Source organism: Tursiops truncatus, chromosome 20, assembly GCF_011762595.2.
Source record: "Tursiops truncatus isolate mTurTru1 chromosome 20, mTurTru1.mat.Y, whole genome shotgun sequence".
Taxonomy (NCBI): Eukaryota; Metazoa; Chordata; class Mammalia; order Artiodactyla; family Delphinidae; genus Tursiops; species Tursiops truncatus.
This window is the reverse complement of record NC_047053.1, coordinates 39,084,268-39,110,098: the sequence shown is the minus strand read 5'-3', so window position 1 is coordinate 39,110,098 and position 25,831 is coordinate 39,084,268. Positions and strand designations below refer to the sequence as shown.

General features: G+C 37.6%; 1 protein-coding gene across 4 annotated transcripts in view; it reads left to right on the top strand.

The window, feature by feature from the left end:
* STAT5B (signal transducer and activator of transcription 5B) overlaps positions 1-25,831 on the top strand; it is a 61,474-nt gene that overhangs the window by 5,644 nt on the left and 29,999 nt on the right. The gene's annotated exons all lie outside the window — the stretch shown is intronic.

Below are 25,831 nucleotides of genomic sequence, written 5' to 3'. Positions count from 1 at the left end.
ACCACCCTGGGCTATAGCTGTACTTACTGTAAGCTCATCTGGGAAGGTGTACTAATTATTTATATAATAATTATTATGCCATCTTTAAAAAAGTGATCAGAAAACTAATTTAAAAATACTTCAAATTATGCCCCAAACCTAAAAGTAGAAAGAGAATGAAAATAATTCCTAACATCATTCACTTACAGTGTGCCAAGCAGACACTGTTATAAGCTCTTGCCATGTTTTAACTCATGATCCTCAGAGGGGTGGGTATTATCCTCAGTTGAAAGATGAAGAAGTGGCCAAAGAGAAGTTAAGTAATTTGTCCGAGGTCACATTGCTGCTAATGGCAGGGCTGGATCCAGACCCAGGCGGAGCTGATTCCAGAGGCTGCATTGCTACCCACTGCACTGCGAAGGAGAGCAGGCAACTGCAACTTCGCAGTGAGACATTTGATTTCTTTAGGGCTTATAGTTCTTTATTTGTGTTCCAAAATGCGCTCTTGTGTTTTTTTAATAGAAATTTTTTAATGTATATTTGGAAATTTTTTGAAGTTTACGATGGTGATGATAGGTGTTTTTCCAACTTATATATTCCTGACAGAAATTATATTAAAACAGAGAAAGTCTTAATTAAAAAAAATTTTTTTTAAATTATTTTATTATTTTTGGCTGTGTTGGGTCTTCATTGCTGCGCACGGGCTTTCTCTAGTTGCGGCAAGTGAGAGCTACTCTGTTGCGGTGTGCAGGCTTCTCGTTGCGGTGGCTTCTCTTGTTGCGGAGCATGGGCTCTAGGCGCGCAGGCTTCAGTAGTTGTGGCATGCAGGCTCAGTAGTTGTGGCTCGTGGGCTCTAGAGCTCAGGCTCAGTAGTTGTGGCGCATGGGCTTAGTTGCTCCGCGGCATGTGGGATCTTCCCGGACCAGGGCTGGAACCCGTGTCCCTTGCATTGGCAGGCGGATTCTTAACCACTGTGCCACCCGGGAAGTCCTGAGAAAGTTTTAATTTTAACTATAAGTTGTCCTTTGTTGTCCTACTAGCGTTACCATGTACATCACAGGAGACGGGCTCTAAGCTGTCTCTTTGCCTTCTATTTATAAACAAAAGGATCTTCTTTGCCAGTGTGGTTTGAGACCTGCATGTTTGTTGACTGAGAATGCAGGTATCCAGCACATTTTATTTACAACTTTATTTTGAAGGGGTTTATGGTCCTGTTCTTGTTTTAAAGCTAGTAATTGTGATTTTTGAGCTAGAAGGACTTATGAATTTTAATTTGGGGGGATAATTTTTAAGGCAACTGAATTTATTGTGTGTTTAGAGCCGTGGAAAGACCATTAGAAACTAGTCTCAGAAATGTATTCCTTTTCATATCTGATGCTTGTTTTCTATCAGAACTTTTCTTAGAGGTGGATTGTGACGTTAAGTCTTGGAGACAGAATTCACAACCCTAAAGTGCAGTGATTTGAATTTGAGAGATCAAGTCAGGGATGAAAAAACCTTCAATTTCCTGAGCAGAGAGTATGAACTTGCTCAAATAAACAGAGGATGTTAGCTTCCAGGGTTGTCAAACTGTCACCTTTGACCAGGGTTGAATTTTCTTTGAATGTTGACAAAAGTTACAATGTCAGTGGAAAAAGCTTAATGTGAAGTATCTATAACTCAGAATTTCCTTATGTTTGTGTCACTGAGATCCTATAATTAAAGGTGTTTTTTTTTTTTTTTTTAAATATATGTCTGATGAGTTTAAAAAGCCTTCAGTGGGAGTTTCCAGCCTTTAGGTGAGAGTCAATGAGAAAGTTTGTGAAAAAATATTTTGTATTGTCTAAAATTCAGAGCCTATAGCTGGCAGTAAATCGCTATGTTTTTGTAAAGAGTGGGATTTTTAAAAATCCAAACCTGGGGAAATGTTTTAAATAAACTGTATTTTAAAATATCACTGTAGAGAAAGAAAGAAGAAGAAAGAAAGAAAGAAAAACTGTTCAGCACTTAATCTGTTAAAGTACTAAAAATTGGGATTTATCAGGTTCGTAATATAGCATTCTACAGTATATTCATTAATGGTTTAAGCTAGGTAAAATATTCTCTCAGAAATAATGCTAATTCTATTTTTCCTTTTGTTTCATGTTTGTAAAAATCTTTTGGTCCTCTTTTAGGCTTGAAAAAAGTAGCAAACTATGTGTCTACAGAAATATATAGCTCTTTACAAAATGAAACAGTCACTTCAGCCTGTGGATTTATGTTTTTAGGATTTGTGATCTGTTTCTGGTAGAAAGTAAGAAAGAATGATAGCGAGAAATGGACTTTGTAGAGTCTTATTCCAAAAGGTATGGAAGGTCTAATACACAGGGATGCAGTGCAAATATTCTTCGTTCTTTTGTTGTTAATTTTTCAATTGTGTAACAGTATTTGGAGACCCTGAATGTGGGCATATTTTAAAGATGAGTTTTTCTTGAAGTGAATTTAAATATCAAGTAAAAATACTAAATTCACTGTAATGTGTATAGAGATTGGCCTTACTCCTTAACCATTGAAGGTATCAAAACAAAATAGAAAATATTTGGCTTCCTGAATGGTATGGCTGCAGTGAACATGCTGAGTTGGTCATGAAGCATAATCCTTTTCTTTTGCAATACCAGAGCAAAACACATAATTTTAAAGGAATGGATCCTTAGGATAACTTATTACCTTAAGCGCACATTTGAAATTTTGTTCCAGAAAAGTGACGTCAAAATTTATGATTTTGAATTTTTACTATCCAAGTGTGAGAGGTCTAGTTGGGACAGAACTGAACATTACATTCCAATTATATTGGTAAATTTGAACAGGAAAAATATAAAAGCAGTAGCTTTTATGAAGTAACTCATAAAAGAAATGTATCTGTACATATAGGCATTAAGAATAGGCATTAAAAAAAGACTTCTTCTGGGTTGTGGGATTTTGGATGTATGTATACACTTCCTAGTGTATTCCCATGTTTCTGTAATAAATCGGTAATAATGAATAGGAAATACTTTTGTAATCAAGAAAAAAGTTATTTTTAATGAATGGGTAAAGAAAATGTGAGAGAGATCACATGGAATATTATTCAGCCATAAAAAGAAGGAAATCCATTGTGACAACGTGGATGAACCTTGAGGGCCTTATGCTAAGTGAAATAAGTCAGATGGAAAAAGACAATACCGTATGACCTCACTCACATGTGGAATCTAAAAAAAACCCAACTCCAAAAACTGAGCAGATTGGTGGTTTCCAGGGGAGGACAGTGGGGAAATGGATGAGGCTGGTTAAATGGTACAGATTTCCAGTTATTAAGATGAATAAGTTCGGGGGATGTAATTTACAGCATGGTGACTATAGTTAACAATACTATTGATATATTGTATATTTTAAGTTGCTAAGAGATAGATCTTTAAAGTTCTCACCAAATGCCAGTTGTAACTGTGTGAGTTGATGGATGTGTTAACTAACCTTATTGAGGTAATCATTTCACAATATATACTTATATCAAATCATTACATCTGCATCTTAAACTTATACAATGTTGAATGTCAACTATATCTCAATAAAGCTGGGGGAAAAGTTATTTTTTAAATGGCTTTTGTATATTGATTTATCTCAGAATGAGAAACCTGTTTTTGTTTTCAGTTAGTGTTTCCTTTTTAGGAGCAGAAAAACAAGTAGTTTGTGATGTTTATGTTAAATATTTGGCATGACATACTATTTTGGTATGATTATATGACATCTTTTTTTGATGAACGGTATTAAAATCATTTAAATTGTATTTAATGTTTTCAGAGTTAAAATAACTTGAGGACTGAGTTATTTCCTATATTTGGTGGAATGTTTCATATTTTTATATATAAGCTGATGGAGAATTATACTGTTTATAAATATAATAAATAAATTATATTATTTTACTTGTGTATGTGCTCTGCTAGGTTACCATTCATTTCATATTGAAGGTGTTTGTTTTTATTCAACTTCTGGGAAAAAAATGGTCTCATTTAACTTCTTGCAACCCTGAACATTGTTATTTCAATATATTTTCTGCATTTGCTTTATTTATTTATTTATTTATTTATTTATGGCTGCGTTGGGTCTTCGTTGCTGCGTGTGGGCTTCCTCTAGTTGCCGCGAGCGGGGGCTACCCTTCATTGTGGTGCACAGGCTTCTCATTGCTGTGGCTTCTCCTGTTACAGAGCATGGGCTCTAGGCGCGCAGGCTTCAATAGTTGTGGCATGCAGACTCAGTAGTTGTGGTGCATGGGCTTAGTTGTTCTGCGGCATGTGCGATCTTCCCAGACCAGGGATCAAACCCGTATCCCCTGCATTGGCAAGTGGATTCTTAACCACTGAGCCACCAAGGAAGTCCCTCCACATTTGCTTTTATACTGCTTTCTTGCTCATGATGATACCTACAAAGGTTGCTAGGTTTATAGATTTCTTTTTCTTGTAATTCCATTAGTCATGCTTAATGACTTCTCTGTGTTTATTATGACATTCATTTGGGAATATCTGGTAAAGTAAATCTCTGGTGAAAGACACTTTCTTTTGGGTATATGTCATTGCTAATACAAGAGACTGTGTTTTGCCTTAATTAAATTCAAATTAAATAGTTTCTTTGTAACTAAATCTAGTTTTAAAAGCACTTTAACATTTTAAGGAGTTTAAGGAAGAAAAATGAAAATAAATTACAAGTTGATGCTTTAGGAGAATTGTGGTACATAGCTCTGTAGGTCTTATTACTTTGCAACAAATAAAATTACAATCTTAAAAAACTATGTATTTTTGAGCCCAGCAGAACACCTACATATTTTATGTAAAACTCAACTCAGCAAAAATCTACCTTAACTTCGATTGTGCCTTGTAATTTATTGTAATGGAATTTCCTATAACAGAATTTTATTTTAAGTCAGTTTTGGGAATACTGAAACATAAAAGAGATCATATAGTACCTTTTGGTGTTTTTTAATCCTAAATCCATAAGTAGTTCATTCCAATTCATGAAGATAATAATAATAATTATTATTATTTTATTTATTTATTTTTTAAATAGAAGTTTTTATTTTATCTTTTTGGCCGAGCAGCATGTGGAATCTTAGTTCCCTGACCAGGGATTGAACCCACGCCCCCTGCAGTGGAGCTCAGAGTCTTAACCATTGGACCACCAAGGAAGTCTGATGATTATTATTTTTTGAAGATAATTATTTTTGTGTATTAAAGATAAAACTATAAACGTATATTGCCCAATATGCCTTCATAAATAAATCCTGTTGATTTTATTCTTTTTTTGCTTATCACTTCTTACCTCCTCTGCCTCCTGAAAATGTGATAATCTCATTTAATCCAAAAGTATGTTTTCCTTTGGTTTCAGTTCATTTATAGTTGCTGATTTTCCCTGTAATCTCTTTTATCACTGTGATATTATTGTGACCAGTTAGAATAATCCCCTTCTTCCCTTATGTATCTGAATCATCTTCACCAAACCATGAGATATTTTAGAAATTATATAAACTGGGACCTCAAATTTAGCGTTATATATTTCACAATATGGCATCAGTAAATTATAGAATATTTTAAAATTAATATGTGAAATGATTTCTTGCTTTCTTCATTTAGAACTAGTTAGTGTTCTATCTAGCCTTTATTTGATAGTGTTCTATCTAGCCTTTATTTGTTTTTGAGAACTTGGCTGTCCTCACAAAGGTAAGTCTTTTTCTAAGTCCATAAATCTTAAAATTATCTCAGTAAAGGAGCTCAAATGTATGTAAGATTCAAATGACTGTAAAAAATGATTTCTTCTCTTAAAAGTTAACATTATAATTTTGTTTGAAGCTCTCTAATTCGCTTTTTGTTTCTTAGCTGCTAGAGGGCTTTTGGGGATTGTGAGCGTGTGTGTGTGTGTGTGTGTGTGTGTGTGTGTGTGTGTGTGTTTAAAAATACTTCCAAAGTGAGTAAAGAAATTTATTCCAAAATTTTACGGTAATTGGGCTACCAATCAAGGTAAGACTTCGTAAATACTAAGTAAATATTTACTGCTAATGCGCAGAGAGCTAATTAGCTAGTGAGCTAATACGTTTTTTAAGGCAGTTAGACAACAACTTGACCCATTAAATTATATACACCAGTGGTTCTTAACCATTTGTGGACTAAGAGACCTTTTGAGGCACTAATGAAACCATTGACTCTCTTCCCAGTAAGATATGCCTACACATAAAAATCTGCATACATTTCAAGAGGTTCGTGGACTCAGGTTACAAACCTCTACTGTAAACAACCATCTCTCTGTTAACACAGATAATGGAGATGAGGGAGTATGGAGAAGAAATAACAAATAATCCAAATGTACTGTTAAAACGAACCTCTTATTTTGTTATCTGGGGACTCAGAAGGGGCTTGTTTCCCCAGGGAACTAATAAATACCAATTTACTTCAACATTCTTAAGGTGTGTATTCCATTGTGTAACCCTACTGTAATTTAGTTAATCCATTAATAATTGATAGTTGTTTCCAGTTTTTCACTTCTGTAAATAACACGGTAGTACAGATCCTTAGGCTGAGTGGGTTTTTTTCACATTTACCAGACCATCTCCTTAATATTAAGTTGTAGAAGTGGAGTTGCCGAGTCATTTGCATAGATAGTGCCAAACTGCCCTCCAAAAAGCCTATCCCAGTCTGCATGCCCACCAATAACTAGTGCATGAAGGGAATGGTCATTTTCCCACATCTGCCATTACTGAGTGTTGACAACCTTTCTCTCTTTGCTAGTCTCTCATATTTGTTTGTGTTTCTTTGATTTCTAGCAGTGCTTCACAAGTTCGCAGGCCATTTTGTCTCCTCTTTGTGATTTGCCTCTTTATATAATTGGCCTGTTTTTTTTTAATTACATATGCTTGAGTTTTCCTCAGAGATCTTTCTGTCTTAACATATTACAAGTAATTTTCTCCGTTTTTTTTTTTGACTTGCAACTTAGTATACTATTTTTTTGCAGTACAAAAATGTTAAATTCTTAGGTAATCTAATTTAATAATCTTTTTTTCTCTGATCTGGCTATTAAGACATACTTAAAAAAACCATACCGACCAAAGATTATAAAATTTTCATTTGTATTTTCTTTTAGAATATTTTATGGTTCTATTTTTTTTTTCATTGTCTCTCAATCCATCTAGAATCTGTTACTGTGTAAGAAGTGAGGTGGGAATGTAGCTTTATTAGTTTTCCTGAAAATAACAATATTATTTATTGATCACTCACTCACTGTGTGCCAGCACTGAGCTAAATGTTTCACAGGTATTAACAGTTTCAACCTAAATCAATTTCAAGTGGCTCGCCAGTTATCTAGAAAAAATCCACCACTTTCCACCAGCTCCCTCTTTTCCCCATTGATAGGAAAATCCATCTTAATGTATACCAAGTCCTCATATATGTTCAGATCTGCTTCTTGTCTGTCCTTTTCCATAGATCAGTATGGCTCTGAATACACCACATTGTTTATTTGGATCACTAAAATTTTTTCAGAGAATAAATCAGAGAGGTCAGAATTCACATGGACTTCCTTTGAAATACGCACTGGGATAGGATCTTAATATGACTCAAAATGAATTTCACATTCTTTGAACAGATGGTGGATAATCACGGGTAGTTACATTAAAGAATCACTAGATTTAATCTTCTTAAACATACCTTTCTATAGAGATTATGTGACAGAATAGTAATTTTTAAAAACAATAAGCTGTATGCTTTCAACTCAAACAGTGTAATTTCATTCTGACGTTTCAGTAAGTGTAGTAAAACTATATATTTTAAGTTTTTTAATTTAAAAGCTTAGAATTGCTTTCAATATTTTTTCTTCTAAGCAAAGCATAGAAGGAAAGTTACAATTGTTACAGATAAGACACATATGAACTAGAATACTGTAAGAGTTATATAGGAACATGTGAAATATTTATGTTATAGACAAGCAGCTTGTCCAGTATAAATATAAATGTAATTTTCTAGAAGTAACCTTTAAAAAAGGTAAAAAGAAACAGGTGAAATCAATTTGAATAATATATTTTCTTTAACCCAGTATATCCAAAGTATTACCATTTCAACATGTAATCAATATATAAACTTCGGAAACATTTTACATTCCTTTTTTACTGCTGAGTCTTCAAAATCTGGTGTGTGTTTTACGTACACAGCATATCTCAATTTAGATGCAAAATTTTTACCAGAAATACATGAAGTGTTCAGTTTTCATAAAACTTTTAGTTGATAAAGTAGATTCACATACCCAGGTTGTTCCAAACGTACTTGAAAGTTTTCCAATGACCAAATTGAGCATCAATTTTAAGTTTACATTTAAGTTGATTAAAATGAAATAAAAATTTAGTTTCTCAGTCACACTAGCCACATTTCAAGTGCCCAGTAATAGCACATGTGGCTTGTAGCTATCCTATTGGACAGTGCAGTTACAGGGCTTCTAAAGAAGTAAAATAAAATACAGGCTGTCTCCTACTTTTAACATCTAGTTTACCTATAGCTCAAATACAGGTAGGATCTCTTGCCCTCTGGGAACTGCTCTACAAGGGATCAGAAGCTTTTCTTACCTGAAAGAAGATGATACCCCTAAAGCTTCCCACCAGACCCCACTCCCAAAATGCACACAGATGTACACAGACTTCTCTTTTTTTTTGGAAACTGCTGCACTGAGGCCGGTTGAAGCATTATCCACATGCTTGGAGGCCCTTTCTTTCGTTGGGAGTAGAAGAGCTGTTAGTGCTTTGTAGGAGCTGGGATGGGCAGGAGTAGAGGGATTACTTTGTTACTAATGGTATCCCTGACTAGACATTCTAACTTCTTTTCCTTCAGAAACAAAATTATAAAGGGTCATTAGGTTTTGTAGGATTGTAGATCAACTGGGGTTTGGGGGCTTACGTAGGAATTTTTCATCTCTTTATAACTTTGTTTCTGTGGGACAGTGTTTTGTGTCCCAAACAACAAATATGCAAATGCATTTTGGATTATGATTCCATTTGTAAGGTGACCAGGAAGAAGGTGTGGGGAAGAGGTTGGCAGTTGCCTTATTACAGAAGGTGCAGGTGTCTGAGTGTTGAACTTTGATGCATCAGCCTAAATTGTCTCTTGTCACCTATACGACCTTGCTTACTCCTCTGGAACTAAAACAACCCATAGTGTTTTAGGTATACCTGAACTATCAAAACTGCTTTTAGGCAGAGTTTTTTGTTACTTTGGGTTTTTTTTGGGGGGTGGTGTATGTTGTTTTTGAAACTGAGTTTGCCTGTAAAAGAATCATATTCGTCTTTTGGTCTTAGCTACTATTCATTTTCATGTTGTACATAAAGTTGATGCTTGAAATTTGAGATCTAGTTACAGATGAAATTTTTCCTTTCAAAAGAGATTTCCCCCCTAATGTTAGTTTAACCTTAGGAGATACTTTACGGAGGGGAGTAATATTTAGTTATCATCGTGGGGCGATGGTAACTCCACCTTTATGTGGAAGACTGAACCAACAGCTTCAGAAGGCCAACTCAACCCTCTGATCGTCAGGCCTTCCTACTTAGTTTATCTTTTTTTTTTTAAATTTATTTATTTGTCTGTGCCGGGTCTCAGTTGCGGCATACAAGATCTTCGTTGCTGCATGCGTGATATTTTTAGTTGCAGCATGCAGGCTCCTTTAGTTGTGGCATGTGGGATCTTTAGTTGCGGCATGGGGGATCTAGTTCCCTGACCAGGGATCGAACCTGGGCCCCCTGCATTGGGAGCGCGGAGTCTTAATCATTGGACCACCATAAACTACTTAGTTTATCTTAAATGTCTTTTTAGATCCCTGGTTCTAGAAGGAACCTTTGAAGAAATGGATAGAACTTCTGTGCTGCTTTGAATATTGGCAGACTCTAAGCTAAATGCAGTTGGGTTTTTAATGTTAAATAAAGCACTTAGTAGCTTTTACTCCCAGGTAGCCTTTAGGAGCCCCTTTATTTTATTTTATTTATTTATTTATTTATTTATTTGTGGTATGTGGGCCTCTCACTGTTGTGGCCTCTCCCGTTGCGGAGCACAGGCTCCGGACGCGCAGGCTCAGCGGCCATGGCTCACGGGCCCAACCGCTCCGCAGCATGTGGGATCTTCCCGGACCGGGGTACGAACCCGTGTCTCCTACATCGGAAGGCGGACTCTCAACCACTGCGCCACCAGGGAAGCCCCGCCCCTTTATTTTAATATGGTGTCCAAAGTAGGTTAATTGTAACTTAACACATCCTGGTATAGTTTACTGATTGTAAATTACTCCTCAATAAAATTGAGAATTATTTCCATAAAGGAAAAGTTCCTTTTTTCTCAAATACAATATGACAGCCTGTTTTAGAATATTTAAAATATTTCCTTAAAGGTGAAAATTTAAGAGCGTATATAAAAACCGTTGTGCTCCAAGGGGAAATCTGACTCTTTTGTCTTAAAATTCATTATATTCATTACATTAAACAAAAGATTGTTGTGTTGAGTTGAGAAACAGCCAAGTATTTCAAAATATTTTTGTTATACCTAGGTTTTCACTGTGATGTATTTATTTTAGTAGAATTTGACATATATTTTATTCCATGGGAAAAAGAAGAAGCTAAACATTTGCAAGCCATCTGCCACCTTGTGCTGCTATGCATTGGTGGGGAGAAACCTGAGTCCTATTATAAATTTTAAACTCTGTGCTCTATATTTTTAGTACCTTGTGGAAATTGAATCTGCAAATCATCTCTGAGAGATAAATTATTTGATTTGATTGTGACAAGCATGAAAGTTATCCCCTCTATAAAACTATGTCTCCTGGGAAAAAGCTGGGCTAATACCGCACTGAAATGACCTTAACGGTGGAATCCTTGATTAGACCCGCATTGTTTTGCACTGTACTATAGCTCCATAAAGATGATCGACGTCCATCAGGGATGAACAGATGTCCTGGCTTTATCAGAAATTGCTTTCACATTGCCAAGCCTTTCACAAAGCCAGTCATCACCCTTGTTAGTCTGATTTTGTTGAGATGCTTTTAAAACTTTTTTCCAAATATTGGTTTGAATGCACAGACTTTGCTGTTTACTTGTAAGATTCTATGTTAGTCAGGTATGGTGTCCTTCTCCCCTAACGGGGAAAAAAAAATTAAAAGCAAAAATAGAAAGTATAGCATAGCCTGTATTTACTTAAACTTTAAAGTATTTCATATCAGGTACTAGCATCTAAGTTCCATAAAAGGCACATCTGTTTTGTTCACTGCTATATCCTCAGGAGCTAGAACAGAACCAGGCATATAACAGGTCCTCAACAAGTATTTGTTAAATAAATACGTATAGTTTCTATGAGTGGGTCGATGCACTTACTTTTGTTTATGGCAGGAAGATCCTCATCTCTGATAATAAAGATTGGTTGATGTTGAAGGTACCTTAATTCCATCTGTTCCCCTTTAATCTCAACATAGAGGGTGTCTCCAGAGACCACTTCAACCCTCAGTAGGGCTGAAAGTCTATCTTTTACTGTGGAAGAAAGAAAAGAGAGGGGAAAACCAATTCTCTTTATTTCATTTGGATTTTGGAGTTAAGGATGGAAGAAATTTGAGTTTACTAGGCAGGAACTGGCCTTTTTTCCCCATTTAAAAAAATTGTGTTTGTGTTACCATTTTAACCATTTTAAAGTGTACAGTTCGGTGACATTACTTAATGTCATCCCACATTGAAATGGTACCTGTTAAACAGTAATCCCCCATCCCCACTCTCCCCCAGACTCTGGTTACCACCATTCTACTTTCTCTCTATGTAAGTGTGACTACTCTAGGTACTTCATATAAGTGGAATCATATAATATTTGGCCCTTTGTTTCTGGCTTATTCTTTTTTAAAAAATTTTATTATTATTTATTTTATTTATTTATCTTTGGCTGCGTTGGGTCTTTGTTGCTGCGCTCGGGCTTTCTCTAGTTGCGGCGAGTAGGGACCACTCCTCGTTGCGGTCGCAGGTCTCTCATTGCAGTGGCCTCTCCTGTTGCAACTGTAGGCGCCCAGGCTTCAGGAGTTGTGGCTCACGTCTCCGGAGCAGAGGCTCAGTAGCTGTGGCGCACAGGCCCAGCTGGCTGCTCTGCGGCAGACGGACACTCAACTGCTGCGCCACCAGGGAAGCCCTTTTTTTTTTTTTTAATGTGACCCCTTTGCTTGGAGACTTGGCAATTTTTCTTTCCCCCATTGTTTTAAGTTTTTCCTTTTGTACCTAGATCTAGCAAGTGATGCATACACAGTAAGTGTCCAAAGACAAGTTAATTCAGCAGCTTGTTGCATGCCACTAGGGGGTTATTAAAGCTTTGAAAATGTGATTCCTAATCTGTATGTCTGTAGGCTTATCTCCTCCAAGTCTTGCTGATAAACCTGCACTGACAATAATATCAGAGATTAGTCTTTCTCCATGTTTCATAAAGCAAATTGTTCTCCTTCTTATAGCCTGATTATGAACTGGAAAATTACTGGCACGTTGTTGTAATTGTTTATACAGGCATGAAGACAAACTACACAAGGACAATAGCTACATGAAAGGTTTTGATTGCAGCTTCATTAGGAAATTACATGCTCCTACTCATTTCTTTTCTCTTTTTCTATTCTCATTATATCTTCCTCCCTCCCTCTCTCCATCACTTTCCTTCCCTTCTAGTCTGTCATCCCTCCTTCCATCTCTTTCTTCCTTTCTTTTTTCTTTCTTTTTCATTCTCATTTTCCTGAGTAGTTGCTACAGAGACAACCTGAACCTAGGGTCCAAATATAATTAAAATAATTGTAGCTCTCTATCAGTCTACTTGGAGGGATGGGGAAAAAGAGAGTATGAGAACTAAATATTTTTTTTTAAAGATTGGAAACTAACTTGTTGAGGAAAAAGAAATATGCTGGGAGATCTAATTGGTAAAGAAGCAAAGAGGAAGAGAGAGGGAGCATCTTGAAGGATGCTTTAAAAAGTAACCTGTGCAATTGAAATTTCAAGCAGAATCGTAATCCATGGACTATTTTAGGTCTATTGAACATAGGGTTGGTTCACTATTTTAGGACTATTGAACATAGGGTTGGTTCTCCCACTGTATCCCCTGCTGATTTGCACTGGGCAGATCATTTCTGCCTTCCCTGATTCCATTTCTCAACCTGTAAAATGGAAGGTCAACAATTAGATTCAGAATCACAAGACTTTGAGCCAAAGCCATGAGAACATGAAAGGTACTTTTTTTTTTTTTTGCCATATGCGGGCCTCTCACTGTTGTGGCCTCTCCCGTTGCGGAGCACAGGCTCAGCGGCCATGGCTCACAGGCGCAGCCACTCCGCGGCATGTGGGATCTTCCCAGACTGGGGCACGAACCCGTGTCCCCTGCATGGGCAGGCAGACTCTCAACCACTGCGCCACCAGGGAAGCCCCACGAAAGGTACTTTTTAAATTCAGTTTTTTTGATGTCTACAAATGCAGGTGTTAGTATGCCAGAGACAGAAGTTTGGGGGGGTTTTTTTGTAAATTTTTTTTTAACATCTTTATTGGAGTATAATTGCTTTACAATGTTGTGTTAGTTTCTGCTGTATAACAAAGTGAATCAGCTATATGCACACGTATATCCCCATATCCCCTCCCTCTTGTGTCTCCCTCCTACCCTCCTTATCCCTCCCACCCTTTTAGGTGGTCGCAAAGCACCGAGCTGATCTCCCTGTGCTATGTGGCTGCTTCCCACTAGCTATCTATTTTACATTTGGTAGTGTACATATGTCAGTGCTACTCTCTCACTTCATCCCAGCTTACCTTTCCCCCTCCCCGTGTCCTCAAGTCCATTCTCTATGTCTGTGTCTTTATTCCTGTCCTGCCCCTAGGTTCATCAGAACCTTTTTTTTTTTTTTAGATTCCATATACATGTGTTAGCATACGGTATTTGTCTTTCTCTTTCTGACTTACTTCATTCTGTATGACAGACTCTAGGTCCATCCACCTCACTACAAATAACGCAATTTCATTTCTTTTTATGGCTGAGTAATATTCCATTGTATATATGTGCCACATCTTCTTTATCCATTCATCTGTTGATGGACACTTAGGTTGCTTCCATGTCCTGGCTATTGTAAATAGTGCTGCAATGAACATTGTGGTACATGACTCTTTCTGAATTATGGTTTTCTCAGGGTATATGCCCAGTAGTGGGATTGCTGGGTCATATGGTAGTTCTATTTGTAGTTTTTTAAGGAACCTCCATACTGTTCTCCATAGTGGCTGTATCAATTTACATTCCCACCAACAGTGCAAGAGGGTTCCCTTTTCTCCACACCCTCTCCAGCATTTATTGTTTGCAGATTTTTTTGGTGATGCCATTCTGACTGGTGTGAGGTGATACCTCATTGTAGTTTTGATTTGCATTTCTCTAATGATTAGTGTTGTTGAGCATCCTTTCATGTGTTTGTTGGCAGTCTGTATATCTTCTTTGGAGAAATGTCTATTTAGTTCTTCTGCCCATTTTTGGATTGGGTTGTGTGTTTTTTTGATATTGAGCTGCATGAACTGCTTGTATATTTTGGAGATTAATCTTTTGTCAGTTGCTTCGTTTGCAAATATTTTCTCCCATTCTGAGGGTTGTCTTTTGAGACAGAAGTACTGACAATGAAAAATTATCCAAAGCCAAGATTGGCTCCTGTTGGAGAGGTGGAAATGGTTGTGATGGAATTCAAGTAACCTCAGGACCCTGGGATTTCTGAATTTCAGAACATTAGGAGAATCTTCCAGTCCTTCCTGCTTAAATATGAATGGACGTAGATTGCCATTACTGCCTTGCCCCACTTCTCCTAGATTTAGATCACCGGTATTTATAAAGCTTACCAGTCACGAATAGATTCTTGCATTTCCCATTCCTTGCCATAGGGTCCTCTTTCAGTTCCATATGCTTTCATTGGCACTTACTTTGATTTTCTTTACAGCAGCAGCTGCTAATTAGTGACAGCTTTCGAGTGAGCAGCTTGTCATTTTTGGCAGGGGTAGGGGCCATCCATAGCAATTCAAGGCTATATTTTCATTTGCTAAATTTACTTTGCTACATGGAAATACATCTTGAATTAAAAAATAGTCTGTAGTCAGAGGTGGTTATATTTGCTGAAATATCTTCCTGAGTTGGCATTTGGTCCTGTAGTTGAAGAACTCTCAGGAGATAAAACATAGGTTCAGTGTCTGTCAGACCGATGCAATTAGTCCTGAGTCATCCTTCTAACGTTAATCAACATTCTGGATGTAGAAACTCATCGTCTTGTTTTGGCACAATAGTAAATCACTCTGGATTGTATTTGATAGTATGCATGGTAACCGAAGGAGTGAATTGTTGGTAGACGTTGTGCTTCCGGTTTATACTCAACTTCTTTCTTGAGACATAATTAAGGGAAAGAAACAGTTTAGTTTGCATAAAGATGCTTTCTTTGGAATTTCAGCTCATATCAGCATCATCACATGTCATGTAATTCTCCTCTTTGAAATTGCTGCAAGGCCCTTTCTCACCTTTTGAGGTGGCCCACACTCTGTCTGTGGCGTGTGTTTCTCCCAAGGCCACTCTCGCCTTCTGAGATGGCCCATACTCTGTCTGTGGAGTATGTTTCTCTCTAAATAAATCCATTTCTTACCTATCACTTTGTCTCTCACTGAATTCTTTCTACAATGAGACATCAAGAACCTGAGCTTCGGGCTTCCCTGGTGGTGCAGCGGTTGAGAGCCCGCCTGCTGATGCAGAGGACACGGGTTCGTGCCCCGGTCCGGGAAGATCCCACCTGCCGCAGAGCGGCTGAGCCCGTGAGCCATGGCCGCTGGGCCTGCACATCCGGAGCGTGTGCTCCGCAGCGGGAGAGGCCACAACAGTGAGAGGCCTGCTTACTGCAAAAAAAAAAAAAAAGAACCTGAGCTTCATTAAGCCCTGAAACCAGGTGTGTGATCTCAGTTGGAAGACTGTGGGTTTTGGCCAGGTTCAAGTCTCGGCTGTGTGGGTTCAGGTCCCAATCTGAGGTGCACGGTTTCAGAAAGTTTGGTGACACTGTTGTCTGCTGTAATGCCAAAAAGTAGGAAACATACCTCATAAACATGATAAAAAAAAAAAAGAAATTGCTGCAAGGAGGTTGTCAGCTCTGTTTTACAAACTTGTCACGATGTTTACGGAGCGGTACAGCTTGCAATTTGTATTTACCTTGATTAGCACCAATGATGAGTCAAAACCTCCGTCACAGTTTCTATAAAGTGTGATTCAGTACCATTATTCCTGTAATAAGGATTCAAGTTAATGATCTCCGCAGTGTTAAAAATAACATCTTGAAGGAAATAACTGACCTACCATTCATTTCCCCCAATTTAGGTTCTTTTTGTAACATGGAGGTCTACCAAAATTATATTTAATTTAACACACAGTTATTGACTAGCTACCATGTACCTATGCCAAGGAAATCAAAATGAATGAGACATGGTTCCTTCCCTGGTATAAGTTCTAGTCTAGTAGTTGAGCAGCAGCTAAATCAGAAATGCTTTGGTTCTTACACCCAGAATGGAGGATAAATTCTAATTCTAGAGAGGTAAAGAATTCCATCTTTTTAAAAACTGGATGATCAAGATGATAAAAGACATAGGATACAGGTATTGTGTTGATGTGGTTTTTTTAGCTAAATGTTTTAAAGATTGTATGAGGCACATTTCATAGGAGCACGGAATTGCCAGGTGTCCCTGCCCCAGATTTCCCCAAGGCATATTGGACAACACTTAAATTCAGACGTCGTCTTCCCCATCAGAGTACCTCTCAGGGGCATGGCTTGGTAAACCCAAATGATCTCCTAACAGTCAACCAATATTTAATGGGCACTGTGCACAGTAACGTAGTTATTTCTACATTTGTCATATTAGTGTTAGTTATCACAGGAAGTTATCATTTACATCTCTCTAGCTTTATAATCACATCAGCATCAGGTAACTTGATGTTAGTTATTGGTATCATGTGAACAGTTATCAAGATAACTGACTTCAGTATCTTTTACTATCCTATCTTACCCACTAGAATAGTTCACAAGTTGTTTTCACATTTGTATTAGTGATATTGTCCCTTTAATGAGAAATGTTTTCTGCCAGCAGAAAACCTGAGTTTAGAATGATCTCTGATAAATACTGGTGATAGATAATAATGTATCTAATGGAAACCCAATAAGGAATTTGGGAACAAATATAACAAACTAACCACTCCCTTCTCATAGGAAGTGTCACTGTGTTAATTCAGAACACAAGTGGTCAGGATCTAGGTTTGGGCCTCACTGGAAAATCACCGACCCCCAGAATGATTCTCGTTTTTCTCCTCCCACTCCCTTTTATAATCTAAAGCTTTTAGCTGATTTCTGATTGATTTGAGAAGAGTGAAGGTGAATCACCAAACCCCTAATATGGCTTCCTTTGGTTGTGTTTGAAGGTTTGTCATCTTGATGTGCTCTGACCTTTAGGGAAGGATGTCCCATTTAAAACATTTTTGAATTGTCAAATAATTTTTGGTATCAGTGAGTTGCACTTTGTTCATTTACTTTGTAGCTTTTATTATAAAGCAGTCTTACAACCACAGGTATCATGGTCAGGAAAAACTCATTTGGTTAGGTGAGGTTTTTAATAAATAAAGCACGGGGGTTGAGAGTATGAGTGCTGGAAATGGGCAGCCTGGTGCTAATCCCAGCTCCTTCACTTACTTGCCACAGGACTTTGGGCAAGTTTTCTAACTCTTAAGCCTGCTTCCTCTTATATAGAATGGGGATAATAATCCTACTGCCTCATAGAGTTGTCATGGGGATTAAATGAGGGTACATATAACATGCAGGCAACAGTCCATGACGTAGTAAGAGTTCCTTGAATGTTTATTGTTACTACTGTGACTATTGTTACTATTACTACTGCTGCTAGTACTCCCTTTTTCTCCTTTCCCATGCTAATTCCTTTGCTGTCATTTAACATTTGGTGATTAAGTGTAGGAAAGGCTTAGAAATTTAATAGTTTGTTTTATTTCCAACATGAAACAGTTTCTGGTGTGGGTAGCAGTAGTTAATTTAGCATATATAACAAACTACTAAGTTTTTCCTTGAAACCCAAACTGTCTTCATTTCAAAGGAGGTATTCTCAGAGTGGGGTTACATACCCTCCATCATCAAAGCCTAGAATCTTTACAAGACTTTGTCTCACAAAAAGCTTTGTGTCTCTGTTGCCACCACAACCTGAAACTAACGAGTTAGAAACCACATAGAGCCCTATGACATGCTTGTAGGAGCCCTTCTGAAGGAGCCGGCACATTTTCTTGTAAGTTGCATGTAGATAGCTAAGCCAGGAACCGATCTGGTTGAGGAAACAAAAAGGTTTTGTTTTTCCTTCCCTCTCCACTTTTAAACTCAAAAGATCTAATTTTGTTGTCTCTGGGAAGATTAAATGCATAGATGCTCACTTAATTTAAAGAAGTCTACGTGAGAATGCGGTGTTGTTTCTTTGGGGGTTAGGGGTCTTCAATATTGTTCCACAACTATTCAGGGTTACTACCTAAAGAAGATTTAAAATCATATTTTCTGTCTTCTTGCCCTTTTTGTTATAAGTTGTAGAGTCTTTAAACCATGTCTAATCTAAGAAAATATACATCCCTGGTATATGTGCTTTTCCTGATTGTCAGCCTTGAACCTGGCCAGTGCCTTCGCATGTCCGACAGGTGATTTGACTTTAGTTTGAGAAGAAGAAAACTAAAGATTTATTTTTATATCAGTCAACTAGGGACCTTATATGTTGCCGTATTTATTATAGCCAAAATGCCACTTTATTTTTAGGTGGAGACTTCTGGAGCAGTAGTATAAAGGCTAGGATGGTTCCAATCCTGTACTTTTCCTCCTGTTTAAGTCCACATTAAATCCGGTAGTTCTTAAGAGTTCCACTGCTGTTTAAAGAGTGTAGCTCCACGTGATCTTATTGTCTTTAATTTAGTCAAGTGAGACACCACATTACACAGGTTCTGGGTCTCACATTTGCTTTGTTTTTCTTTGGAGCTTTACTGGAAACCGAATGCTATTGCGTTCTAGCTACAGAAGCAGGAGGGGAAGTTGGCAAGAATTAACTGCTTTCTGTTTGGTCTGTCTGTGGCAGCTGACCTTTTGGAAGGAAATCGCTGCTCTTTGCTTCTTCCTGTAACAGTGCAGCCTGTGAAAGAACGTCTACACAGAAGGGTTCTGTCGTTATCCTGGCTGGTGTCTTGGGGCATAAGCTGTTAGTTAAGAGGTGGGAGTCTTTCAGTGCAGTGTGTTGTAGGAACATGGACTCAAGTTCACGAGCTAAGTTGTGTGTAGATATCCCAGTAGATAGATAGTGAGAGAGTATCTGTTTCCAGAAAAAGTAGTTTGTTTTAGCAAAACGAATTGTATTTTCTTGCCAAGTCCCAGTGTTAATGCTATGGGCAATTACTTTGTGTGCAGGTTTAATTAATCTTAATGTTGAATGTCCTAATATCAGTATTATTTCTTTTACTAGATCCCCTTTTTTTCCTGAGAGGCCATTTTTGTTTTCCAAGACATGAGCTCTTATTTAAATGTCATTTCATCTCAGAATTAGAATTAACTTCTTACCACACGTGCTACCCATTGTTGGCCCCACCTTTTCTGCAGGAGTTGTTTTACTTAGATAGAGTGAGTATTATACCGCACACATTGGCTTTTCTTCAGAAAGCTACAGTTGGGCTTCCAAATTGGAATATCCTCCAGTGAGCAGGCAAAGGAACTAGCTGATGAGCCATTTCTCTCTTAAAAGAAAATATCTTAGTCTTCCGTTATTTTAACCAAAACATATTTAGGTTTCTTTTGTTTTTCAAAAGGACTTATATTCAAGTAAGTGTCTGTAAGCAAAAGTGAAGTTGATTATGATTATTGGTGAATGCAGAGAACACAGCTACCTGAAAAGGGGGCAAAATACCGTATTCTTCTGCATTTAGTTTGAGTTCAGTTTATAGACATGCTTTTCCAATGTATTATTGGTCTCTCTCCTAGATTTACTGTTAATAGTAAAGATTGTTGGGTGAGCGTTAGCGTTGATGTACATAAAATGTGTAGAGAGTAACCTTGGGAGAATTATCTAACGTCTTCCCTTAGCAAGGTGGCCCTGTAGCGCTTCTTGTCTGTTCTTGGAACCTGGCCTGATTCGTTCAACCTTCCTGAGAGTACAAACCTTGCTTTGGCTTTAGGTATAGGTTCTGGCACAAAATAAGTTGATATCAACAAAACAGGAAGATTTCCCCCCAGTTCTGTTGGCCTTTGAGTAGGAGCAAAGTTAAGAACGGATGGCTAAGGCTTTCTGGGAGCTGATTTTGTAACCGTATCCTTCTAGAGGTCTTGAATTGTTACCCTTGAACTATCAAGGGCCTTCATCCAGGCCAGTTGTGTCCAGGTGTGTCATTAGGGGTAAGGGAAATACAGTTTTTAAAAAGGAATTCTTAAAAAAAAAAAATAAATAAATAAATAAAATAAAAATTAAAAGGAATCCTTGCACTGCTGGGAGTGGTTTTCTGTGTATTTCATTCTATTTACTATTGGAACAAATTTGCAGGGACCGTTGCTTAGTCATGTCAAAGATGAAAAAGAACCAGACATGAATCTAATAAGTATGTATTATTTCTTGCCTGGAAATATGACTTTCTCAAATATTCTTCTTTGTCTTTTCTATTTTCCATGTTTTTTTCAGAAATCACAAGAAAACCTCCTAGATTCAAACTCTACTCCCTCTGAGATCACTAATCTTCAACCTAGTCTAAGTTCTAGTTTACCCTTTTTTAATTTTTGGTATTCTGAACTTTTTGGTATGAACATTTTCAAACACTCACAAAATAAGAATAGTGTATAATGAATTTCCATAGATTCATCACTCAAGTTCAAAAATTACCAAAATTTTGTTAATCCTTTTTTATGTACTCCACATAAACACCTTTTTGTTTCTTCTGGACTTAAAAAAAATACTTCAAAATATATTTTTGTGCCACTTACTTTTATATTACTTCTAAAACAAGGGTTTATTAAACAAAAAAATAATATGAACAGTTATTGAGTGCAAGACATTGTAAAGGATTTAAATAAAATATAAATAGATGTCAAAATTACAGATTAAGCTTAGCTATTAATAGTCTTGAACCGCTACTTGAAAACACATTGTTCTTATGTACTTGAAGGTGATAGAATTGCATTTCTTTCTTTTTTTTTAAACATTTTAGTTTCTTTTATTTGTTTGTTTATTTATTTTGGCTGCACCGGGTCTTAGTTGCAGCGCACAGGATCTTTGTTGCCGGGTGTTCAGTTGCGGCATGTGGGATCTTTAGTTGTGGCATGCATGTGGGATCTAGTTCCCCGACCAGGGATCAAACCCGGGCCCTCTGCACTGGGAGCGCAGAGTCTTGCCCACTGGACCACCAGGGAAGTCCCGAATTGAATTTCTTTTTTTAAGAAATGTATAAATATCTCATGCGCTACTTAAATCAAGACTACCTCATTTGTGCCATAAGCTGGATGCTGTCATGATGGGAAATATTTCTTCCTATGTCTTTTGCATGTCCCTTTATGCTTTATTCCTGTGGAATAGTGAGCAGTGCCAATTGCCCATGATTATTAAATTTATATTTCAGGTTTTACATTTTAAACAAAATTTAATAAATCAAAAAGCTTTACAAAAAATTATACCAAAACTCCTCCATCTAAATATAACAGCTATTTATAGTTCTCTCTGACCTGTCTCTGGTATGTGTCCTCTAGCATACATACTGTGTACACTTTTCATTTAATATTCCTTTATTTATACTTTTGGAAAATATCTATGGCCTTATATTTCAACATAGCCTTTATATTTCATTTAATTATTGCACAGTATTCCATCAGATTAATATGTTATAGTTTAACCAGTCTCTTATTTTGGACATTTAGGTTATTTCTAGTTTCTCATTATTGTGTTTAATACTGTCTAACTGTTGTCCCTAGGAGTTGACCTAGTGCTAGGTGCTCTTCAAAGCAAATTTTGCTAAGTGGAAATTTAATACTATAATTCTCAGTGATAAGAGGGAGGCTGTGAACTCTAATGAGGAAAATAAGAGGAACGTGTGTAGATTTATTAATAAATTGCCTTTTAAACAAAACTTCAGAACAGAAGGGAAGGGATTATCTTTCATCTAAATGGTACAGAAACTCAGTATATTGTAATAGCTGAGGAATTTCTATTTCCTGAACTGTGGGATTCGATCTTTTTGAGAGACACAGGCTAAGATGAGTTGGTCTTAACAGTATAAATGGGTACAGATATAAACCTTCATTAGAGGGACTTCCCTGTCGGTCCAGTGGTTAAGATTCCACGTGTCCACTGCAGGGAACTCGGATTCGACCCCTGGTCAAGGAATTAAGATGCTGCATGCCGCGAGGCACGGCCTAAAAAATAAAAAAATTTCAAAAGGTAGAAAATAAAAGCCCTTCATTCGAAATTCTGAGGCTGACATGGGGCTACATGGCAGCCTCAGATCATTTCTTACTTTTCTGTAATGCAGATGGCCATTGTTTGTGGGCTACAGTAAATGTTTTTCCTTCTCTGAAAAATGTTATTGATGTAGCTTCTTCCCAAGTGGGTCGTTCAAGTTGCTTAATAGATTTCAACACAGAGATAATGGTAATGCATACGCATTCAAGCTGCGGGCCAGTGTGTCATGAGGGAGCCCTTCCCCCTCCCCGCCTCCCTCTCCCTCTCCCTCTCCCTTCCTTTTTCCCGAAGTAATATGTAATGATTTTGCTGTGATGTAAAGATTTATGACGGATTGTCTTCCCAGAATATTACCATCTCTATGTCGCCTGGCAGATTTTTCCTTGCTTGTTTCTTTGTGAGCCAAATACTTTTATTCTTTCTGTTCGCTTCCCATCTGTTTAATAATCTGCTTTTATTAGAGAATTGCCTTCCTGATGGCTTATAACGTAGTGTTTAGAAGTTTGTTTTTAGAGAGCAGATGGCTCCAGTGTTGACCTACTTCTAGACGGGATAGTTTTACTCTAACCTTACTTGATGTTAGGCCAATTTTAATATGAGCAGAATCTGAATCCTTTATTGCTACTATTTAATATGTTTCTGTCCCTCCAAGTTCCTACTGCTGGGTAATCACCACCACTGAAGAGATGTATTGACAGTAAAGCAGAAAACACAACCAGAGAACTTGCTGCTTTTATTCCATCCAAAGTCCTTTAGTCGTTAAATGGTGCTGATATGATGAACAGTTTTGAATCCTGGTTCCTTGCCAGATCAGATTTCTTTTCAGATCAGAAGCATTGTTTGCACATCTTCTCTTTCATCTGCCAACTAGCCCAAGCCTTTGCCCAAATCAGAGCCCCGCAATATTAGGTTTCTGATTCTAATTTCGTGTTCATTTTCTTTCTTTAAGTTATGAAATATAACAAACATGCAGAAAAGTACAAAACATAATATGACAAACCACCACCACAAGTCCTCAAGACAAAGGCAGCATGGTGCAGTGTAGAGTACAGACTGGGGCCAGGGTGCCCAGATCCAGCCCAGATGGTACCCCTCAGCAGTGTGGGACCTGGCACAGATATTTTACCCCCCAAAGAAACCCATACCCATTAAAAGTCACTGCCCATCCCCTAGCCCTTGGCAGCCACCTGTCTCCTTTGTTTCTGTGGGTTTGCCTATGCCTATTCTGGGCATTTCCTATAAATGGAATTTACAATATGTGGCCTTTTATATCTGGCTTCTTTCACTTAGCATCATGTTTTCAAGGTTTACCCATATTGTAGCATGTATCAGTACTTCATGCCTTTTTTATGGCAAAATAATATTCCATTTAATCTATTTTATTTTTCCACTCATGTCCATATTATCCATTCATGCATTGATGGTCATTTGGGTTGTTTCTACCTTTTGGCTATTATGAATAATACTGCTGTGAACATTTGTGTACAGGTTTTTGTGGACATATATTTTCAATTCTCTTAAGCATATACCTAGGCGTAGAACTGTTGGGTCATATAGTAACTCCACGTTTAACCTTTTGAAGAACCTTCAGATGGTTTTCCAAAACTGTTACACCATTTTACAATCCTGTTTAATTTGCTGAGCCTCAATTTCCTCATCTGTAAAGTGGGAATAATAATAGCTACCTCATAGGGTTTTTGTGAGGGTTAAATGGTAGACTCATAAAAGTACTCATTGTTATAAAATAATATAGCAAGTGTTCAGTAAATGATATTAAATGATAAATCTGGATGGTGGCTACTAACACTAATAAATGTTATTTTAAATCAGTTTTCATTCTTATTTCTGGAATTTATTAGATGAATCAAAATATTTGTTGCTAATAATTCATACTTTAATTAGTTGGAGTCAGGTGCGTCCTTGGAAAGAATAGGAAAAGGCTTAGCTCCTGGCTGCCAGAAGAGCACATCAGAATGGATGTTTTCTTTTTGGAGTTTAGAATACTTATGGCAGCCTTGCTCTCCTTACACCACCCTTCACAATTCTTAATTCCCTCGTTCAGAGGTGAGGGAACAGTCTTCCCAGTGCCTTTCCACCAGCCTCCATCAGGTCTCACCTGTGGGAGTCCTGGTGCCAGTGAAATTGATTAAGAAATGGGAATACCAGCTTATAACGGGAAGGTAAAGTTTATGTGCAGGATATTGGTTAAGGAGAAAGATAGCAAGAGCTCTTTGTGGAACATTGACTTTGGGAAGGTACTTAATTGAAGTGAGTTAAAATTGGAGGTGGGGAGAAGGAAGCCACCTTTGTAAGTTTCAGGTTGTAAGTTAGGGAATTCGCTGGTGGTCCGGTGGTTAGAACTCTGCCCTCTAACTGCTGAGGGCCCGGCGTTCAGTCCCTGGTTGGGGAACTAAGATCCCACAAGCTGCACTGTGTGGCCAAAAAAATTTTTTAAATAAAAAAAATATATATATTTTTATCAGCATAGAAATTTATTTGCATTCAAAATAATATGGTTATATTTAGGATAATATAATAATTATCTAAAGCACATATCATCGTAGGTTCTGAAACAGTTCTAAAGATGTCATTCTTTTGAAGTCAAAAAATATGTAGTAAGAATGTACAAGGAAGCAAAAATATAAAAAATAAGTTTGTTGAGTATTGGGAGTTGTTACAAGAGGGGCACACCAAGGTAATGTAACAGAGTCCAAATTACACAGCAGGCAGCAAGGAGTTCTCTTGCTTTATCAAGTTCTGGAAAATAAACCGGTAACCTCAGAATGCAAGAATACCACCACTGGGTTAACAGGACAAACTTTCTGAGGGACACAGGGAGTCATTCACTGTACTTCCCCTTTCTCTAACTCCTTTCCTCACACCGATTTCTTTTCTTTCCTCCAGGAGAGGTTTTATCCTGTGGAAAAAAAATTTGGTTTTATTTGTAAAGTGGAGTAAATAGTATCCTGATTGAAATAGGCAATGCTTTAGCTAATGATGGTCAGGAATCAAACTTCTGAAAAAGGTCAGTCAGCTAGCTAGCAGAGACCATCAGTGGCTTGCAGGAAAAAAAAGAAAATCAGATAATATGTGCTTGCTAAATAGATAAAAAGAATAAGCAGTTAAAAATGGGCGAAAAGGGCTTCCCTGGTGGCGCAGTGGTTGAGAGTCTGCCTGCCGATGCAGGGGACGCGGGTTCGTGCCCCGGTCCGGGAAGATCCCACATGCCGTGGAGCGGCTGGGGCCGTGAGCCATGGCCGCTGAGCCTGCGCGTCCGGGGCCTGTGCTCCACAACGGAAGAGGCCACAACAGTGAGAGACCCACGTAACAAAAAAAAAAAAGGTG